General features: G+C 41.9%; 1 protein-coding gene across 2 annotated transcripts in view; it reads right to left on the bottom strand.

The window, feature by feature from the left end:
* The window catches only part of MARCHF3 (membrane associated ring-CH-type finger 3), a 130,181-nt gene extending 122,503 nt beyond the window's left edge, over positions 1–7,678 (bottom strand). Inside the window, exon 1 of one of the 2 annotated variants that reach the window (XM_045507777.2) lies at positions 7,469–7,678. The gene's annotated coding sequence lies outside the window, so the exon portion shown is untranslated. The remainder of the gene's footprint in view (positions 1–7,468) is intronic. The other variant, XM_010971559.3, reaches the window with a different exon arrangement.
* Positions 7,679–18,857: the final 11,179 nt, after the last annotated feature.

Consider the following 18,857-nt stretch of genomic DNA (forward strand, 5'->3'; position numbering starts at 1 on the left):
GGGTGGGACTACATGAAGGAGAGAAGGTGAAATTGGGGAAACTTAGGAGGTTAAGGATGGGAACTTCAAAGCTCTGAGAACCTCTGTTTGTGGAACAGGTTCACAAAGTGTTAAGAGGAAGAAGATTTGGTATTAGGGACACTGAAAGGCAGACTTGAGAAAATACTCAGACCAGGCACCACAGGGAGAACCTCCATTGGATGCAGGGAAGGGGACGAGTGGAGTATTGCTCTACAGATGTTTACCTTTACCCCACACCCCAGCCTCCCTCCAGTGCTCCCAGGTCCCAGCTCCTAGGGGAAAGCAGAAACTCTGGGCTATGCAGAGGCAGAGGCTGCTGACTTTTACAAGATCCAAAAGAAACCAGTATTTCAGTCCATGACCTAATCTTAATCTAGGTGGCTCATCTTCTCTGTTGCCTTGAACATTGAAATAACTTTGAGATGTAACCACTCAATTTTCCAGTGATATTTTCTTGGCAGGTATGAGAAGAGAGCACCTCTGTTAAGTGAGGCTTAATCTCCCAGATGAGACAGAAAATAGAGGTCCTTGATCTCCTGCAGTCATTTAAAGCCTGTTACGACCTAACATAAAAGGGCTGTCCTAATGGCCCTGGCCTCAAGCAGTTATGCTTAATTCAGCTGATCCATAAACTCTACCTGGACATACAGTCTGTACACCACCTCAGCCACCCAGCTCTGACCTAAGAACTGCTGCTCATCTAAGCCCTCAGACTACGTCATAAACATGACTAGGGATGCTTCCTGAATCACAAGGCGTGAAAAATACTATGAAAGTTAGTCTCTGAAAGAAAAAGTCTGCTGGAATTCTTTAAAAAAAAAAAAAGCTTCACTTTAAAAATGTCATGTTTCCCCATTATGTTAAGCTTTGGCTGTCAGCAGCCTCTAGGCCCTGCACCAGCTAGTTCCTTGAAGGCACCTAAACCTCCCGTGGCCTAAGCTAGATGGTCGCCTACACTGGGTGGCAAAAGAAACCAAGCCATCTGAGACTTCAAATGGTGGCAGAGTGAGACCATCCCAAGTCTCCAGCGGGGACCCATGAGTCAGCTGCCTTTTTAAGATATGGCAAGTGGTATGGGAACAACAGAGGAACATGGTGGGGGGCCTAGACGGGGTTGGGGGGGGAGTTGGAGACATTCTGGAAGAAGACACAACAGGGAGGTGAGAGAGAAGGAGGAAAGGTGGAAGGGAGCAGAGGGACTTTGAAGCCGGAGGGAGCAGGCTGGATGATAGTTACATGAAGTGCTAAGACTGGCACTAAAATGGAAAGTCTGGGATTAGGATCCAGTTATTAACTACCATTCAAACTTTAGGTGAATATCCTGTGCATGTCCCTTTAAGGCCTTGCAGGTGTTCACCTGTAATTCTTTGTAGCCTCTAGTGTACCTAGCACTCTCTCTTGAAAAGCTATAAGATGACAGGTGTGGTCCCTGTCCTCAAAGGGCTCCCAGTCTGGACGGGGAGATAATAGGAGATAAGGGTTCTGCTGGCAGTATATAACCAAGTCAAACAGGGGCATAGAAAAGCTTCCCAAGGTGCTGATACTTGAACTGCATTTTGAGTTAGCTAAGCTGAGAAGAGGGGTACCCGTGATGGGTACTTGATTACTATGTTAATTCAGTTCCATTCATTTTGACTTGTAATGATTACCTGGAAGATTGTTCAAGGACCAGGAGCTAGTTCTTATCACCACCGCTTTTATTACTGTCAATCAAAAAGATAAATCTATCCATTTTACTGTCTAGGGGTATATTCTGAAAAACACTATACCTTACTTTTGGCTGAGGTGGGGAGTGTACTTGTAATTTTTCTAATTACGAGGCATCTTCTTGATACATTTATTTTGTAGCAAAATGTTTTAAAAGTGTTTGAAAAGATCACATTTTGTTCACTTGAAATATGTGTGTATACTTTAGCATAAAATATACTTGGCAGCTGCTAACATAATTGGATGGCTACACCTTGCAAAAACTTGATTTCTTTTTAATCAAATTTTTAGAATCATACTAGGTTTCCTGCCAGTGCTGCAGTAGTGAGCAATAAATACATCATTAGATCAATGGTGGTCTGATGATGGATTACTCAAAAGATAGTTCCAGCCAAGAAAAATAAGCCCAGAAGTCTCATTGTGCAAAGATTAATAAAATATTGTTTAAAACACAGATACTGAGTTAATATAGCAGGGAAGAGAACACTGCAGAATAGAACAGAACAGCCATGGGTTTATAATGTGGCAATACTGATCACGGGTTTTCCTAAGTACTCTAGAGCAGCCACCCTGTTATACAAGCTTCTGATTAGACCCAGAGATGAGAAGGAAGAAGTTACATATATAAAAAAAGAAACTAACCGGGGAAGGCCTGCTGCTATAATAAATTATTTACAGCAAGCAGGGCAAGCGGGTTGTGAAGACAATACAAAACAGAATTAAAGCCCCCAAGAAACCCCAAACCATCATCACCTCTATAAATTTCTTACCACCTGGTCTAGCATTTTACTGGAGGTATTTCTTTCTCACCACTCTCTCCAACCCATCCCAGCCCTGACCCTTCACTTTGCACCAGTTCTTTTCTCAGAGCTTAACATTTGTTTTTATTCTGTAACCCAGGATGCTGTCTTCAGTTATGTTTCTCAGCTTGTATCAGAAGAGTGTCTGTAAGGACACAGACGAGTGCATCTGTCACTTCATTCATCTGAATCTTAAGTTTCCCATGGAAACTGTGTGCTGGGAATATCTAATGATACATTCAACATGACTTTAATATTATCTTTCTTCTTTTTCTTTTTTCTTAATATCATTATAATTAAATCCACAAACTTAAAGCTAGAATAGAACCTCTGTAGCTCAGTGGCTATTCTATTATTAGAAGATGTTACTGGATTCAAAAAACCAAAGTGAAGGTAGGAGCTTAAGGGGGCACCCTGGGAATAATGGTACGGAAAGAAGGGTCAAAAAGTTGAAAAGAATTTGCTTTTTGCCAAACATATCCCATAGCCAAAAAAAAAAGTAAGTGAGAATTGTTACTTAGAAACTTGCAATGACCTATGGCCCAGTTTTAGGAAAAGTAGTAGTCTACTGTAGTTTCTCAACTAGGCACAAATCGGTCCCATTGTATAATCAGGGGCTGTGATTATACCTTAGGCTTTGGAAATTTTCTAGGCCCACCCAATCATGCAGAAGCCAGGCAAATGAAATATAAGCAACTTTTTTTGGGGGGGGGAGTGTAGAAACATTATTAGCTGCATAACATGACTCAATATGCAAACAGTACAGGTTAAAATATTAGTCCCCAGAAGTTTACATATAGGCTTTGCTGCCATTGGCTCTGTGACCTTTCACAAATTTATTTGCCATTCTGGGTCAAGGCTGAATGGTTAAGGTCAGGATCATTGAACCAATTATTATATATAGTGGTTAATTTTATAAAGAAAACTGTTCCAGGGTCACATTCAATATAAAAAATATTTGAAGACATGAAAAAAAAAAAAACCCTAAATGTTATGAATGACTAAGCATAACTGTCATCTCACCATGAAGCTAAATAAAAACAGTTCAAAATGCAAGGCCAGCTTCACAGTTATTGGTGTCATCTTTGAATGTGAAAGACAGTCTAAGTACAGTTGGCTCAGTATCTGTGGATGTGGAACCCGTGGATATGGAATGACGACTGCACTAGGCCATTTTATATAAGCGGCTTGAGCATCCCCGAATTTTGGTATCCGCTGGGGGTCCTTGAACCAATCCCCCAAGGGTACTGAGGGACAACTATATTATCCTTTTGTGGCTGCTGTTTGCTCATCTGTAACAAAGTAGGAAAAAATCATGGCATTTAAAGGATTGTTAAGATAAGCGACCTATAAATATGCCTGCCAAGTGCTCCTTAAAACATAAATTGCTCCGTAAAAGTCCCAGTAATGATCTAGTGGCCTGGAACAATCCAAGTTCAGGGTCCCAGCCTATCCATGTCCTTTTGTGATCAGGGAAGTAAATATTCTGGCCACTTCTGACCTGTGAGAAGTCATTTGGTTTTTCAGGTTCTTGGATGGTAGAAAGAGGGAAAGAACAATTTCTGACAGATCTTTTCTCTTTTAAACTTTATCTAGGAGTCTTACACTGAGAACTATGCTGGACTGAAATGGGAGAATAGAATACAAATGTCAGTATCAAACTACATATGAAAAAGTTAATTGGTAATAATTAATAAATCAGAATCATACTGATTTGAAAGGAGAGGTGACGATCAATTTTCAACCCATCTCTCTGTGATACTAAGAAAAATCTATGTACCCACTTAATTGGACACCTCAAAATAATTCTAAGATGACTTCCTGAAAATGAAACTTCCTGGGCCTCTTGGACACTCCTGACCAACAGGCAGACCAGCTACAGCTTCCCAAGGAGATTCTTGAACTCAGATAAGTCTGTACTAGCCCTGCTGAGGTTCTAGCCCCCAAGCTTGGAAGAGCTTTAATGAGTCAAAGATGGCTCTCAAAGTCTAGGATTCCTCTCCTTTCCATGGAGAAATGCCCGACAACGTGAGTTAGGACTGGCAGAGTCATCCTAGAGCACCCCAGGAACCCACTGGCCTTGGAGTAGGGAATGGATCAGGCCAGGTTGAGGTCTTAAATTACCTTGCTTCCCTAGATAGACTTCCTTGAAATTGAGGCTAATAACTTGGAATAAGGATAGCTAAGGATTCCAAAAACACTTCTCAACACAGGACAAAAGGTGCCTTTGTTGAGGGCAGAGAGTTAAAACGTTACCTATAAATTTCACAAGGCTGGTAAATGCCACCTGGAAATTTTGGAACAATTATTTGTTGAATCAACTCACAGACTATAATTGTTCTTTTATATTACAAACACCATTCCAGTGCTTCTCACAGTATGGTGAGGGGATCCCTGACATCAGAATAACTCGCAGGTGCTTGTTAAAGATGTAGATTCCTAAGCCCCACTCCAGACTCCTGAATATCATCTTGGAGACTGGAGTCCAGCCCATAAGCTGAATCTTTAAAGAATAACCCAGTTGATTCAGGTGATTCACATCAAGGAGGAGAATTATTATGTCTACATGGCCCATCAGAAATTTAAAGACACAGATTAGGGATTAGAATATTTTCCCCAAAATGTTTAAGTACATTATAAACAATGCAATGTACTGAAAATAGTACAAATGAAAATAATACTTCTTGTGATGAGTTCTTAAGAATGATTCCAGTTTATTGTACCCACATATAATAAACACCATTATTAAAATATAATTATGAGCCTAAAATTATTGGGAAAAATATCAACTATGCCTCTCAAAAATATTGCCTTTTCTTTGTTACCAAAAGTAATCATATTATTAAAGGGATTTATAGTTATTTTAAGTATCAGTCACTTGGCTGCAGGAACTTAATAAGCTGTTATACTCCTCCCATACCTTTTTAGTCATCAGAAGTTTTGTGATAAAGGCTTTTTATTATTTTTAAACTATATATTGTGAACCGTTGCAACTAGTGATTAGGCTGAATACGAATTTATATCCAAGTTATAAATTTCTAAAAACATGTTTCATTAGAATTACTAAGGCAGTCTTAGCTCTAGTAGATTAAATAGCCTCAGTAATAAAGCTCTGTTTACTTCTATTATTATTTTTTTTTTGGTGCAAAACAATTCAGTTTTAATGTATTCTCTTAAGAAGTAAAAGAAAACAGCTTCTGATATACATGCTACTGCAAAGCAGTAAACCAGTATTGCATGGTAATGTGTGTGACAAGCACCACATTTCTTTTCTAGAGGGATTTTTTTTTCTCCTATAAACTCCCCCTTCCCAAACCATGCCTGTAATTATTTCAAAAAATATAGTTGGCCATTTCTGAAGAGTCAAACACTTCCTTTCTCCTCAACAAAAATCACACCTTCAGACTGAATTCTAAATGAAAATAGACTTGAGAGGCAGGCTTTGTTTGTAGCATGTTGTTTCTACTAAGGGTTGCCCCCTACCCACGTTCCACCCTGGTGCTCCCACTGAAGTGTACATGTTATGTTTTAACAGATGGGCCGGCTAGCGGCTGCTGGGCTGTAAAATAGGAACCAGGAATCTGCACCGAGTGGTATTGAATTGAATACTCATAAAGTTCATGGACATACGTATACTGACCCAGACAGACAGATTAGGCAGATACAGACATGCTTACACACACACACTCAACATACAACCCACAGATCATAGGATCCGTCTCTCTATCCAAAGCAAGTTCAAGGCTGTTTCCCCCTCCATATTTCTACTTCATTCACTTATCAGTTATATACACACATGGAAGTACACCCATTTAGGTACATCTCCGTGTGCATGGACAGCTATATATCTCACTGCTTTCATACATTTTTCAAAGATCAAAATATTTCCCCAATTCTATACCCAAGTCTGTGCTTAATACTCTCAATAAACTCTCATTCACATCAAATAACAATTACAAGAAAATACTGTATTCAATTCTTTTTAGTCCACCATAATATAAGCTACATGTATGAAACTGCACTCAGAAATACCCGCTGCTTTTACTCCTTATCAATGAGAGAGAAAAAAAAATCTATCCCAGACTGAGTCACTAACATGAAGTGTCAGCTTTAACCTTGAATCATCTGTTGTCAGTTCCTGTCACAACTTCATCACTTAAACACACAGGTGCTCAAACAAACAAGAACCGACCAGCCTGGTGGTCGCTCTTACGGTCTCATCTTGAATTTCCCAGGCCCCCGGACACTGGGACAGAGAGCAGCTCCCCGTTGGTCCTAACCAGATCCTTCCGACACACCTTGCAGGTGGATGTGGAGGTCCTAGCACTTCATGAGGGATGTGGATTCAAATGCTAATAGAAAGTAATTACTTTACAAAGTTTAATATCTGTGCTGTCAATTCCTTTCAATAATTGCAAAGTACTGAAGCCCCTGCTACAGAACCTGGTTGGTCACTTAAGTTCTCTGACCCCTAAAGACCCACTGGATCACTACGATCGCTGGATCTGGCTTCGTATTGCACACAGACATAGGGTTATCTCGCTGCACCGACTCCGGAGCGTGTTAATTTTTCAGGAACCCGTCCTCAAGCCATCTAGGAACTCCTGTCCACACACCACTGGGCACGAAGGCCACCCCTAGCGCGCGTGTTGCCGCCGCAGAGGGCCAGTGGACGCGTCCCCAAGCCCCACCTAATGATGGCAATTACACCACGCCAAGTTCTTGCGAACCCAGAGCCGCGTCCCGGGCCGAGTTGCGATGCTTTGAAACAAGAAGTTCGGGAGTGGGGATGCCAGCAAGGAGTGAATCCTGCCCAGCCATGACCTTCCCACAGCCACCACGCTCAGCCGGATTGACTGACGCGCGCCAAGACGCGTCCAGTCCCCCGGCTGGCAGAACAGCGCCGAGAAAAGCCGTCTGCCCTGCGCTCGGCCACTCACCCTTGTCGCCGAGTCCCGATAGCAAACCGACTCCCCTGCTGCGGGTCCTGAATCCCAAGTTGCCCCGAACCGGCGACAGCTCTAGCCGTAGCCGACCGGAGCACATTGGCTCGGGAAGGCACCTCGGAGGGAGCAGACAAGCCGGGCGGCCGCCCGGACTCAGCAGCTGCCTGGAGCGCGCTGACAATTCATGGACCTGATCAGCGAATGAGGCGGACAGCCGGGCTGAGGCGATCCGGCTCCGGGGGGAGGCGGGGCCGGCGGCGGGCGGGGCGGAGTCAGCCTGGGCCGGCCCCGTGGGGCGGGGCGCCCTTCAACCCATGACTGGCGGAGCCCGCAGCCAATCGCGGGGGTTCCAGGGCCCAGGGCGGCCGCGGGCGGTGCCGAGCGCCCCGCTCCGCTCCACCGCCGCCGTCCAATCGCCCCCAGCGGAGGGCCGGCGGGGAGACGCGCCCTCAGCCGGGAAGTTGGCTGCGGTGGGGATCCCGGGCTGCGGGCTGGGGCGGTGGGGGCGGCTGCGGCGGGACTCCGGCGCCTCCGAAGGGAAGTGGCTGCCCCAGAAGGCCCATGGTTGAAGAGGCCTGAGGCCGCCCGGAGCCGTCGCATGTTGGCGTTCTGTGGAGTGGGAAGCCCGAACACAGCGCCGTCCGAGACTGGGTAGACACCGCCCACCCCTGGCGCCCCCAGGAGGTGCGGAATTTGGCGGCCCCAAAGGAGGCCCCGCAGTCTGAGGAAAACCGAGCCCCAAAGAGGGTGAGTCCCGGACCGGATCACCCAGCTACCAGTGGAGGCCTGGGTCCGGTACCAGTGGAGGCCTGGGTCCAGAAGTCGAGCTCCGGGCTCCCTGAAAAGGTTCTGATTGCGGTCTGGTGGTTATCTCCGAAACAAAACTCCAACTCCGCCAGCCTCCTGGAAAGTTCACCACACGTCCTCTCCTCACCTCTGCCTCCCACAGTGCCTGCAGCCGGGACCTTACCAGGCACCTGGGCTCCCTTCCCGATCCAAGGTGCCCGGGCACTTGGGCAGAGCCCGGGGGCGAAAGGGGGCTCGGGTGCTCTACCGTCGGACTGCCCGGCGGAGTGGCATCTGCAGCGGTGGCTCCCCCTGCTGCTGTCCCTGGGGTCTGCCAGAGGGACCATGACCGTCCATCTTAGCGGGCAGAAGGAACTCATGAGCCCCAGCTGTCTCACTGCACGCTCTCGCCCCCTCCCCTTCGAAAGTGCCAGGTCCTAACTCAGAGGCCTCTGTAGTGGGGACCTGGGGGTAGCCTGAGCTCACTGGATCAGTCACGGCTGAGTGGCCCTGGAGGAAGGCTTTATGGGCTGTGCTCTTCCTGGCCAGCCACTGTGGCTCATTTTGTCGGCAGATAAACTCTTTAACCGGGTTTTAAGCCCTTCCCTTGGCTGCAGCACACATACATATGGAGGTATGGGTATCAAGAGTCAAAAAGCAAAGAGTAGGTGTTGCTTTCCAGGCTGAGGCCTAGAATGTCAGCGAGCCCTAGACTAAACTTGGAGCAGGAAACAGCCTCTATGTGCACGGAACTGCACCTGCCACAGGGAGACACCCAACCCATATTAGTACAAAGGTGTGCATGGCAGGAGAGGGGTCAAGCTCCTTGGTGCCCTGACACTTCTGTCACTGACCATTGTCTCCCTCGGATCCCAGAAGTCTCACAGTATGGGTCTCTATCAGTCTCTTAGTCTGGGTAGCTATTCAGGATATCATGTGTGAGGGAGTATGGACCTCTATGGGTATTATTTCAATGACTGCCTGGCTCCTGTAAGAACCTACTTCATAGATAGCCTACTTTTTATGAGCAGGTTCTGATGAGGGTCATTGGTAAGAAGGAAGGCAAAAGGCCTGTCACTGAAAAGGAGTGAAAGGGTGCTCTCCAGCAGGGTCGGCTGCAGCTCTGAAGTGAGCTGTGGCCTAGATTGAGCTTCAAATTGTGTCGTCTCAGTTCCCTGTCTTAATGGGGAAAGGTCCATAAGTCAGGCTGTCAAGGGGCAAGAAGATCAGGGTCTGGTCCTTAGCAGACCCTGCAAAATTGATATGTGACGCAGAAATTGTGCATATTTAAACCTTGCCTCATCTAGTGAACCAAAGAACTGGTACAGACGAGGAAGGCCACTCCATTCTAATTCCAACAGTTGCTTAGTGAAGTGGCCTGGTAGGATGGCCTTTGCCCACAAGGAATTAGATGTAGACCACGTGAATGGAATATATACAAGGACTCTTTCTGCCTAGGTTGGGATAGGGGTTAAGGGAGAAAATATATTTCCTTGGATTTTTATTCCCCACTCCTGGATATAATTAGAGAAAAAGTTTGCCGACAGTGTTGATTATATTAACAGCCTGTGAAGGTTTTTCACAGATGCTAATAGTTATTTTAAAAATCACCTTGGTAATAGGAGCCAAACATTGGCTGTTGACTGTACTTGGTGTAGCATTTATGTTAAATGATGAAAAAAGGAAATAAGAAATTTCTTTTCATGAAATAAGAGCTAAATGAGTGACTTCCATGTCCTGTTTTCCAAGGTTTTCTGCTTGTTTCAGACACACATTACAGACTATGGTTTCCTGGACAAGTAACTGGTCTCATTTTCCCTTATAGAAGGGATAAGATTGGAAGAGCACATCTAGATTGCACTCATATATCCACACCATCTTCTATTATAATTGGTACTTGACAAGAGCTTATCACTCAGGCACAGACTTTTTCCACTTGCTGCCAGTGCCCCTAATGATCTCTTGAGTTGGGGCTATCCCCGTATTCTACAAGGGAAAGTTAGATCTGTTACTTGTCTAAGAACTCATTATGGTCTTATCTGTATGAAATAAACAAAAAACCATGGAAATCTGAACGTGGAAGTTACTTGTTTAGTTTTATTTCACCAAAAGAAATTTTCTTTCCCTCAAAGGAATGATAAAGTTTGTGGCATGACTTGGGAATAAGAAGATTGAGGTGGGACCATGGAAGCAGGGCTGGTCCCTTTTTGGATGGTGAGCAAATTTGCCTTCAGGTACTTGTTGCCCCTCCTCTGAGACTGAAACAGTATTTTGGAACCTTCTAATTTCAATAGAGTGTGACTGATAGGAGCCAGGGGTTCTAATCTGAGTGGTTGATGTGGTGAGTGCTCCTGGCAGTCACTTAACCTCTGTTTACCTTTGCATCCTTGGCCATAAAACAGCAGTGGCAGGATTGGTCCACCGTGTTTATCTGCTTAAGGGGGACATCATGATGATGGTGACACAACACTGTAAGTGCATGGCATTTATAGCTGTACCAACTGCTGAAAAGGAGAACAAAATGATGTGGAAATTGGAAAATGGTGTGGTCTGAACAATTCCTTTTTCGGCTTGCAATTTCTATTCATTTTAATCTCTTTGGATTACTGTCCTTTCATTCTACAAGTGGAAATGGGGGAAACCAACCCTCACAATCCTTATTCTTTGATTACCAAATGTTTGGGAAGCTTTACTTAAGTGAATAGTATTTTTTCCCTTCCCCATGTCTGCCACCTCTCAACATATATTCGATTTGGAAAATTATTCAGAATTTGAATAATTTGAGCTAAAGACCTTAGCAAAGAAATGCAATCAGAAGCAGCAGATTCTGTTACCAACTATGCTATGAGTTCATTCTTAGACCATGAGCAAGCCATTAACATTCCCATACCTTAGTTTCCCATCTATGAAACTGCAGTGATACTTGTGATTAATTTCACAGAGATAGAGATAACTAATGATAAGGCACTTTGAAATGTTAATTGCAGTATAGACTACACAATATCATGTAGGTGTTTTTTGGCAAACTAAAATATGGTGTTAGTTTGTGTACCACAACTAGGAGATATTTTTGTAACAGAGAGAGAACTCTGGCATTATATCTGCAGCCAGGGTCATACCACCCACAAAACAATGATATCTCATTGCATTTGAATGACAGTGCCGCTACCCCACGTGAGAGTTATATTGCCACAGATCCAACTAAGTAAAAACGTGATAATAGAAATGGGTGGGGAAGGGAAGCCTCTGTTTCACAAAAACATGGAATTTCTTCATACATGCCCCAGAAGGAAAACTATGCTGAACTTCTTAAAAATGGATGCCACTATGTGTGTACAAATGGGATGAAAAACTAGAATGATTGTCAAAACTGGCCTGATATAAAAATTAGACAAATTGTTAAGAAGTCCGCCAGAAGAGGTAAAAAATAGTCTTAATTTTAAAACTTGACAACAAAGTGAGTAACACTTAGGAATTAGACATGGAGGAAGGGAGGATCATGTCCTCAGGGAAGGAAAATGGGCTCCCAACCTACGTAAAAAGAACAGTAAGGCTACTAAGAAACAGGACAGAGAATATGGACTCTGTAAATACCATAGAGCAAGGGTTGGATTTTCTTTCCTCTGCTTCCTGATTTTAAGACCTTGGACAAATAGCTTCATTTCTCAGAGCCAGAAGGGGATAAAGTTTTTCTTAGTGGCTTGTTGTGGATCTGAAACAAGAAGCTGTATGTAACTCATAGCACAGAGCAGGGCTGATAGTGGGCTCTCTACCAATAATAACAACCTCTGATATTTATTGAGCAATTACTTTATGCCATACACTGTTCTGAGCCTCTTCAGCTAATGACTCACTTGATCCTTAACTACCTCATGATGTCACTGCCATCTCTTCCTCAGTTTCTATCTGTGTGGAAGGACTATTCTAGAAATAATATCCTGCTGTGCACTTAAAAGTCAAAATCCTCTTTTTATTGGTGCTGGAGATACTTCAAAAATTTTTATTTTTCTATGGGCAACCTCTTCCTTGAACATATTGAGAAAGGAAATAGCTTTTAAAACTACCATTGCCTTGCTTTCGTATGGAGTGGACTAATCCAGCCTTTCCTGATACCTAGGAAATCAGGCTACAGTGAGCACTTAGTGGCACATATGTTACAATAAAGCAAATGAGGGACTTAGCATTTAACAGAAAAAGGGTCTTAAAAAACAAGTTCTTCAAAACTCTAAACCACTTTCCCTGTCTTAGGTTGTAAGCTCCTAGAAGATTTGGACTTCTAAACAGTGTGCTCATCGTCTGGGTTTTGAGTTTAATGGAAATTATTTCCCTTGAGGCAACAATATGGAAATGATAACTGGCTAGCCAAAGAAGGAAAAAAAATGGATTATCCTTTAGATATGAATTGTATCATTAGTTATTATGAATACCTCAAATTATGACAGATTCACATGTAAGTATGCCAGGGAAAAGTAGCCATGAGCTATAATACACACAATCATTTATTACCCATGAGAATTTAGGTGCTAATGTGGATGGTACTGCATCTGTGAAATTCTGAAATTCACAAAGGATTCCAAGATATAAAGCCAAATAAAACATAATACAGAGGGAAATGATTTTGATTATGTAACATTTATATATAGCATTTCATTTTACACTTTCAAATTGCTTTTCAGTCATTGGTTTATTCTTCACAGCACACCTGGGGAGTACATCCGTGCTGTTATCCTCTGCTCACAGCTGAGGCAGCTGAGACTGAAAGAGGCAAAGTGTTTTGTCCAAGAGCACAACAGGGGCAGGGTGACAAATCATGCATTCATTCAATCATGAGTCTATTCAGCACCTAGTCTTGGCAAGGCACCATGGTCTGTGATGCACAGAGGTGGGTACTGCATTGCAGTCTGCAGGGGCAATAAGTGGTTGGTGGATTATGTCTTCCAGAGTGATCTAGACGGCAGGTGCCAGGGTTTAGAAGAGGAGAAAGAGAGTCCCTTAAAGATTTCTGGAGAGAGTGGGATTTGAGACTCTTGAGAGATGGGTAGAATTTTGGCAAACAGAGGCTGATGGTGGTGGGAATGACAGGGAGACACCAAGGTGGGCAAATTCAAGATGTACTAGAGAATGACTGCAGCAGGGCAGTTGTAGAAAAAGGGCAGGAGAGTGGAAAGAGCAGATTTTCCAGGGCGCTGAATTCTCAGCTAAATATATAGGTTTTAGCCTTTGGGCAATGGGGGCTGGACTAATCTCTGACTTCTCCCATTCACTCATTATTCTAACATGTATTGAGTGCTGTTATTATCTGCTTAGTCTCCAAGTGTTTTCCCATACATTGACTTTTCTAACCTTCACAGCATTCCAACAAGATATATGTTATTTTCCTTCCTTAAGTGGGTGAGAAAATGATCATATAACTGACAGATGTGGAATGGGAAAGGCACATTCTTCACTTCCTCATGGATGTGTACTTACGGGAAGAATGAGTGCAGATTCTGGACAGTGTACCCAGGATGCCCATCTAATAATATCCCCTTCTCTCTAACTCATTGTCTTTCCAGAAATAAAAAGTAAATAGGAGAGAAATAAAGGTAATTTCTTAACATGTGAGTTAATTCTATGTCTAAAGTCAGCTCCAGGTTAAAAAGAAATTCAAAGGGTATTTCCCCTGTTTTCTCTGTCCTACAATTAACAACAAATGTCTGTGTTTTAATAACTTTAGTCTTGCATCTTTAATACATTCTGGCCTCAGCTTAGTCTTTCCACTAAGACAGAGTCTCTTTCTGGAGTTGGTCAATTTGACCCCTGACTGCTTCCCCTTAGCATGTAACCTAACCCATTTATCTTGGTGCCCTATGAGGTCTCCATCTCAGCTTAAATTTTGCCCATCAAGAAATAGCTTTTCCTCTCTCCAGATAGAGGCTGCTAATTAGCATTTTTAGTGTTTAATCATCAGGACTAAAATACAAGTGAGAGAAGTATTACTGTTAACCCAGAAGTATTTAGAAAGGAAACAGATTTCTTGTTTAAATCTTCCTGTAAAGAAATTAAGAGATGCTCTAAAGAGGATTTTTAGGTGACATAAAAGTTAAAAGTGGAAAATTTTAACATCTGTTAAATAGGGTGCTTTTTATCGATCTGGTTCTGTGGAAGTTTTCTTTAAAAATGCCTGTCCATGATCAGTCAGAGAAATATTTCTCTAGGGCAAATATCTACTACAAATGACAGGCCAGTGTTGACTTTCTGCATGAAGACAAATGAGAACCACCAAAATGGGGCATTTCAACATTCTAGATCTGATACACAACATTCTCCTTGTCTCTCAACCCTCTAATGCCTTGTTTGGCTTTGCCCAGATTGTATTTTGTGACCTGAGTCATAGATTCATGAGTAAATAGTTGAGTGTTTCTCCATTCTTTTTTTTGTATGTTTGTGTGTTTTTTTAAGAAGTTGAAAGAGAGAAGGTATAGTTACCATATAAGGATGATTAAATTTCATTTCAGATACTAAGATCTTAAGGATCCCCTGTGAAAGATATAGAAAACAAGTACTAGACCAGAAAATTATACCTGATTTCTCCTGTCTTAAAATATATGACTTTTCCTTGTGATTTCAGGGAAAGCAATGGACTGAGACGCAGTGGCCTGTGTTTCATAGAAGAAGGTGTTGAAACTAAGTCTTGTTGTCTTGGCTTCTAGATCTGCAAAGCAGAGATTCTTACCTTGAGATATGGAGAAAACAGGACTTTGAAAGACTCAGAGGAAATCATACAACTGATTGTAACCATTTGCATCTCTTTACAGAGGAAAAATCCACTATGCATACTTCTGGGGATTTTCCATATTGATGGAAGGAAGTGTTCAGGGTACCAAGCGAATCCCACTGAAGGCATGTATTAGCATTAATTTCTTTTAACTATTAAAATGAAGCCTACGTAACTTTCTTCCCTTAAGATGTTTAGCAAAAATCCTGAGACTCTCAAAGATCATTGAGATAGAAACATACTGGAATTAATCTTATTTAAAAAACAGTAACTATTGTAACAGAAAATTTCCCTGTCCAATAAGTCTTCCTGCACAGAGGCTCTTTTCACGGGAGCTTCTGAATTCTGATGGAGGTCTAATGGGATATCACAGGTAGGAAAATGTTGTGTGAGAAGTTAAGTGACACTTCAACTTGGTGTCTGCTGAGGGCCAGTCTAAGTGTCCCCAGGAAATCAGTCTGTCGGCTGACCAAACCCTAGGAGTCTCTGTGGGGAGGTTGTTGGTCTTGTGCTGACTCAAGGAGCAACCCTGTAAGCCTCCCAAGGAACTCTATGTAGCCTCCACAGTAAGCACGACAGTATTAACCACAGACACAGGTACTCAGTGAATATTTGTTTAATAGAATTTAATTGTTAGCAGGTCCCGAGCTTAACCAAAGTAGACTACTTCCCTTGGGAATGTAGCCCAAACCCTCAGGCGCCCAAAGAGGAAAGATCATGGTCGAGGCCAAGTGGCCCCAGGAAGGTCATGCTTGTTTAGGATTCCTGGCTCAAATCAGCTATGGTGGACATGAGGGAACTGATTCTCATTCAGTCACAGAAACCATTCAACTTTAAATGAACTAGAATATGTAGTTAGACCTGGCCCTTGAAATTTTGTGGCCCTCTCAAAGCAAAATGGAAAAAAGGAAAAACCATGTCTGTTTTTGGACTCCCTTTTCCAAGAAGCTGAAAATATGGTGCAATTGAGCCCTTAGTTGTGGGTCATCATCCTCATGAGACCTGTCTCTGATTCCAGGATTGGAGACTCTTCCTCTGCCTCCCCGTTCTTAACTACTGCCAACTTGAGATAGATCTCAAGGTCTCATTTTGACCATATATTCTTCCAGCCACGTGGGGGAGGCAAGAAGAGGCTAAATATGGCCACGAAAACCCATCAGCAATATAGAAAACAACTTGAAGCTTAACATCAACAGTGAGTATGTAGCACCAGCTTAAAGACTTATGTGAACATGCACAAAGGTTTTCTAAGAATATTTTTCAGAAGGGTGTATCTATATATATATAATCTCTAATTGCATTACAAATGATAAATGAGAAGGTTAACAAACTATATTTCAGGACTGTTTTATATATTTATTTGCTGCCATCATTAGCTCTGTCTTTCTTTGTGACTGCAGATTATATCTGTTTATTAGTCTAGGTGGAAAGGAGGAATTACCGTACTTTAGTGCTCGGAAAGGATCTTTCAGTTGACAATGAAGGTTGCAGAAAGTCTTGTTTAAGAGTTTATTTTGGTATTTGTCTCATTTTAAAGGGCTGTGACTAGGACTTCATATCTGTCTAATAAGCATGCGTGTAACATTTTTATGTTTACTGAGTGCCTCTCAGTCCCCTACTGGTCTCCACAGTATCCCTTGAGGGTGGGTCAGTATTACCACCTATGGTTTACATTTGAGGAAATTTAAGACACTAAGAAATTACATGATTTGTACAAGGTCACCCAGCATGCAAGCCTGGCTAATAAAAGATGGCTGCAAAGCTCTTTCCAAATAAAAAGGGCCTTATAAATGTTAGATAGTATTAATGGGCATGATCCCAGGATGAGTGGAATACTCTCCAGGAGTAAAGGTGCTCATATATGCTCTGTAAAATTTGTTCTTTTTAACCTCAGGGAAACTTTTGAAATAGGAATTCTTGAACCTGGCTGTGTATGAGCAACATCTTCACAGCTTTTAGGACATGTGAGCACCTGGGCCCCTACCCAAAGTACAGAATCATCATCTGGGAGGTGGGACCCAAATAATTTGTATCTTGAAAAAGCTCCATGGGGGATTCAGATGCTCTGCCAAGGTTGAGAACTACACTAGATTAGAATAATAACCTCAGTCAAGCCAAGAGCAACAGTAAGACACTGTGGAGTCAATTTAGGAGAAAAAGTCTGGTGTCTCCCAGGTTCTGTCTACCTAGTTCACAACTATTATTAGTGAAAGAACTGCCTCTATGAGATATTCAACTGTAGTATCCATGTGTGGAATTCCAGGAAATAGTGGAGAGATAAAAGTTTATTTAAGAACTAATAATGTTTAAATGTTATAATTCATTGGGTAAACTTACTGAGCCCACTTCTGGACTATTACCAAGTCTACCCTAATGTTTTTATTCTGAGTATCATGTATGATAATCTGCACAGTAAGAGCCTAGAATACCTGCCCATTCATCCATTTTTCAGACATTTATTGAATACTTGCTATGTGGAGATTACAGAGTGAAAATAGTGGTCTTAGTCCACAAGGAGCTTATAATCAATTGATAAAACAGACCAAAACACCAAAACTTTTTAAAACTAAGCTGAACATATTAAATGATAATCAAAGTGTATATGAGGCGTTATTCATAATTGCTAAAAAGTTGAAAAACCCAAATGTCCATCAGTTGATAAATCAGTAAGTAAAATGTAGCATATCTATAAACAGACTACTATTCAACACTAAAATGGGATGAAGTACTGATACATACTGCAACATTGGTGAACTTAAAAAAAATTATGCTAAGTGAAAGAAGCCAGGCCCCAAAACCACCACATATTGCATGATTCCATTTATATAAAATACCCTAAATGGGCAAATCTGTAGAGAGAGAAAATAGATTAGTGGTTACCCAGGGCTGGGGGTGGTGGGAAGGGAGATGGGAAGAAACTGTTACTGAGTACAAAATTTCTTTTGGGGGTGATTAAAATGTTTGTTTTTTTGTTTTTTTTGGTTTGTTTTGGTTCACTTCAAAGTAGCCTTTAATAAATTGGAAGAATGTATGTTTTTCTAAAGGAAGTCAGTAAGGCTAGGTGCAAGTTAAGGGTAAAGATGAAAAAATATCACAAGGTAAAAATATAAAATGCCAACACAGAACTGATCAGAGCCAATATAGGCATTATGTTTAATTTTGGTTTTCATTTTCAAAAAAATGGCAAGATAAATGCTTAGAATCCAGGACAGAAGCTAGATCATATGGAGAAAAGGTTAAATGAGTTAGAAAATTAGTTAATAAATTAGAAACTAGTTAAAGCTAGTTTCTCTATTTCTTAGAAAGAAAAATAAAAACATAATAGATTTATATTGTCCTAGAAAAAGTTCATATAATGTTTGAAAATTGTATTAATGGTTGCACAATTTTGTGACTGTTTTTAAAAACCACTGAATCATATACTTTATATGGGTGAATTGTATGGTATGTGAATCATATCTCAAAAAGATATATATATATATATATATATATATATATATATATACACACATACACAGTGCTATATGAACTTGATGAAAAGAGTGATTAATTAATTTAGACTGGAAGAAAGTGGTGGAAAATTTCCTGGAGGAAGTGGCATTTGAGCTAAGTCAAAAGGGTGATTTTTTTTAAGGAGGAAAGGCATGCTTAAAGGTATAGTCAAAGTGATGGTGCTTTCATTCAAGGGCAAGTTATCTGTAAGGGATGAAGTTTAGGATACGTGAAGGGTATAGTAGATGGGAGCTAGATGCAGGGCTTTTATTGCCGTACTAAGTTCTGCAGATTGGTTTTCATTTTTGTAGGCAATGGAGAGCCACGATAGGTTTGTGAGTGGACTGA

Source organism: Camelus bactrianus, chromosome 3 (assembly GCF_048773025.1).
Source record: "Camelus bactrianus isolate YW-2024 breed Bactrian camel chromosome 3, ASM4877302v1, whole genome shotgun sequence".
NCBI lineage: Eukaryota > Metazoa > Chordata > Mammalia > Artiodactyla > Camelidae > Camelus > Camelus bactrianus.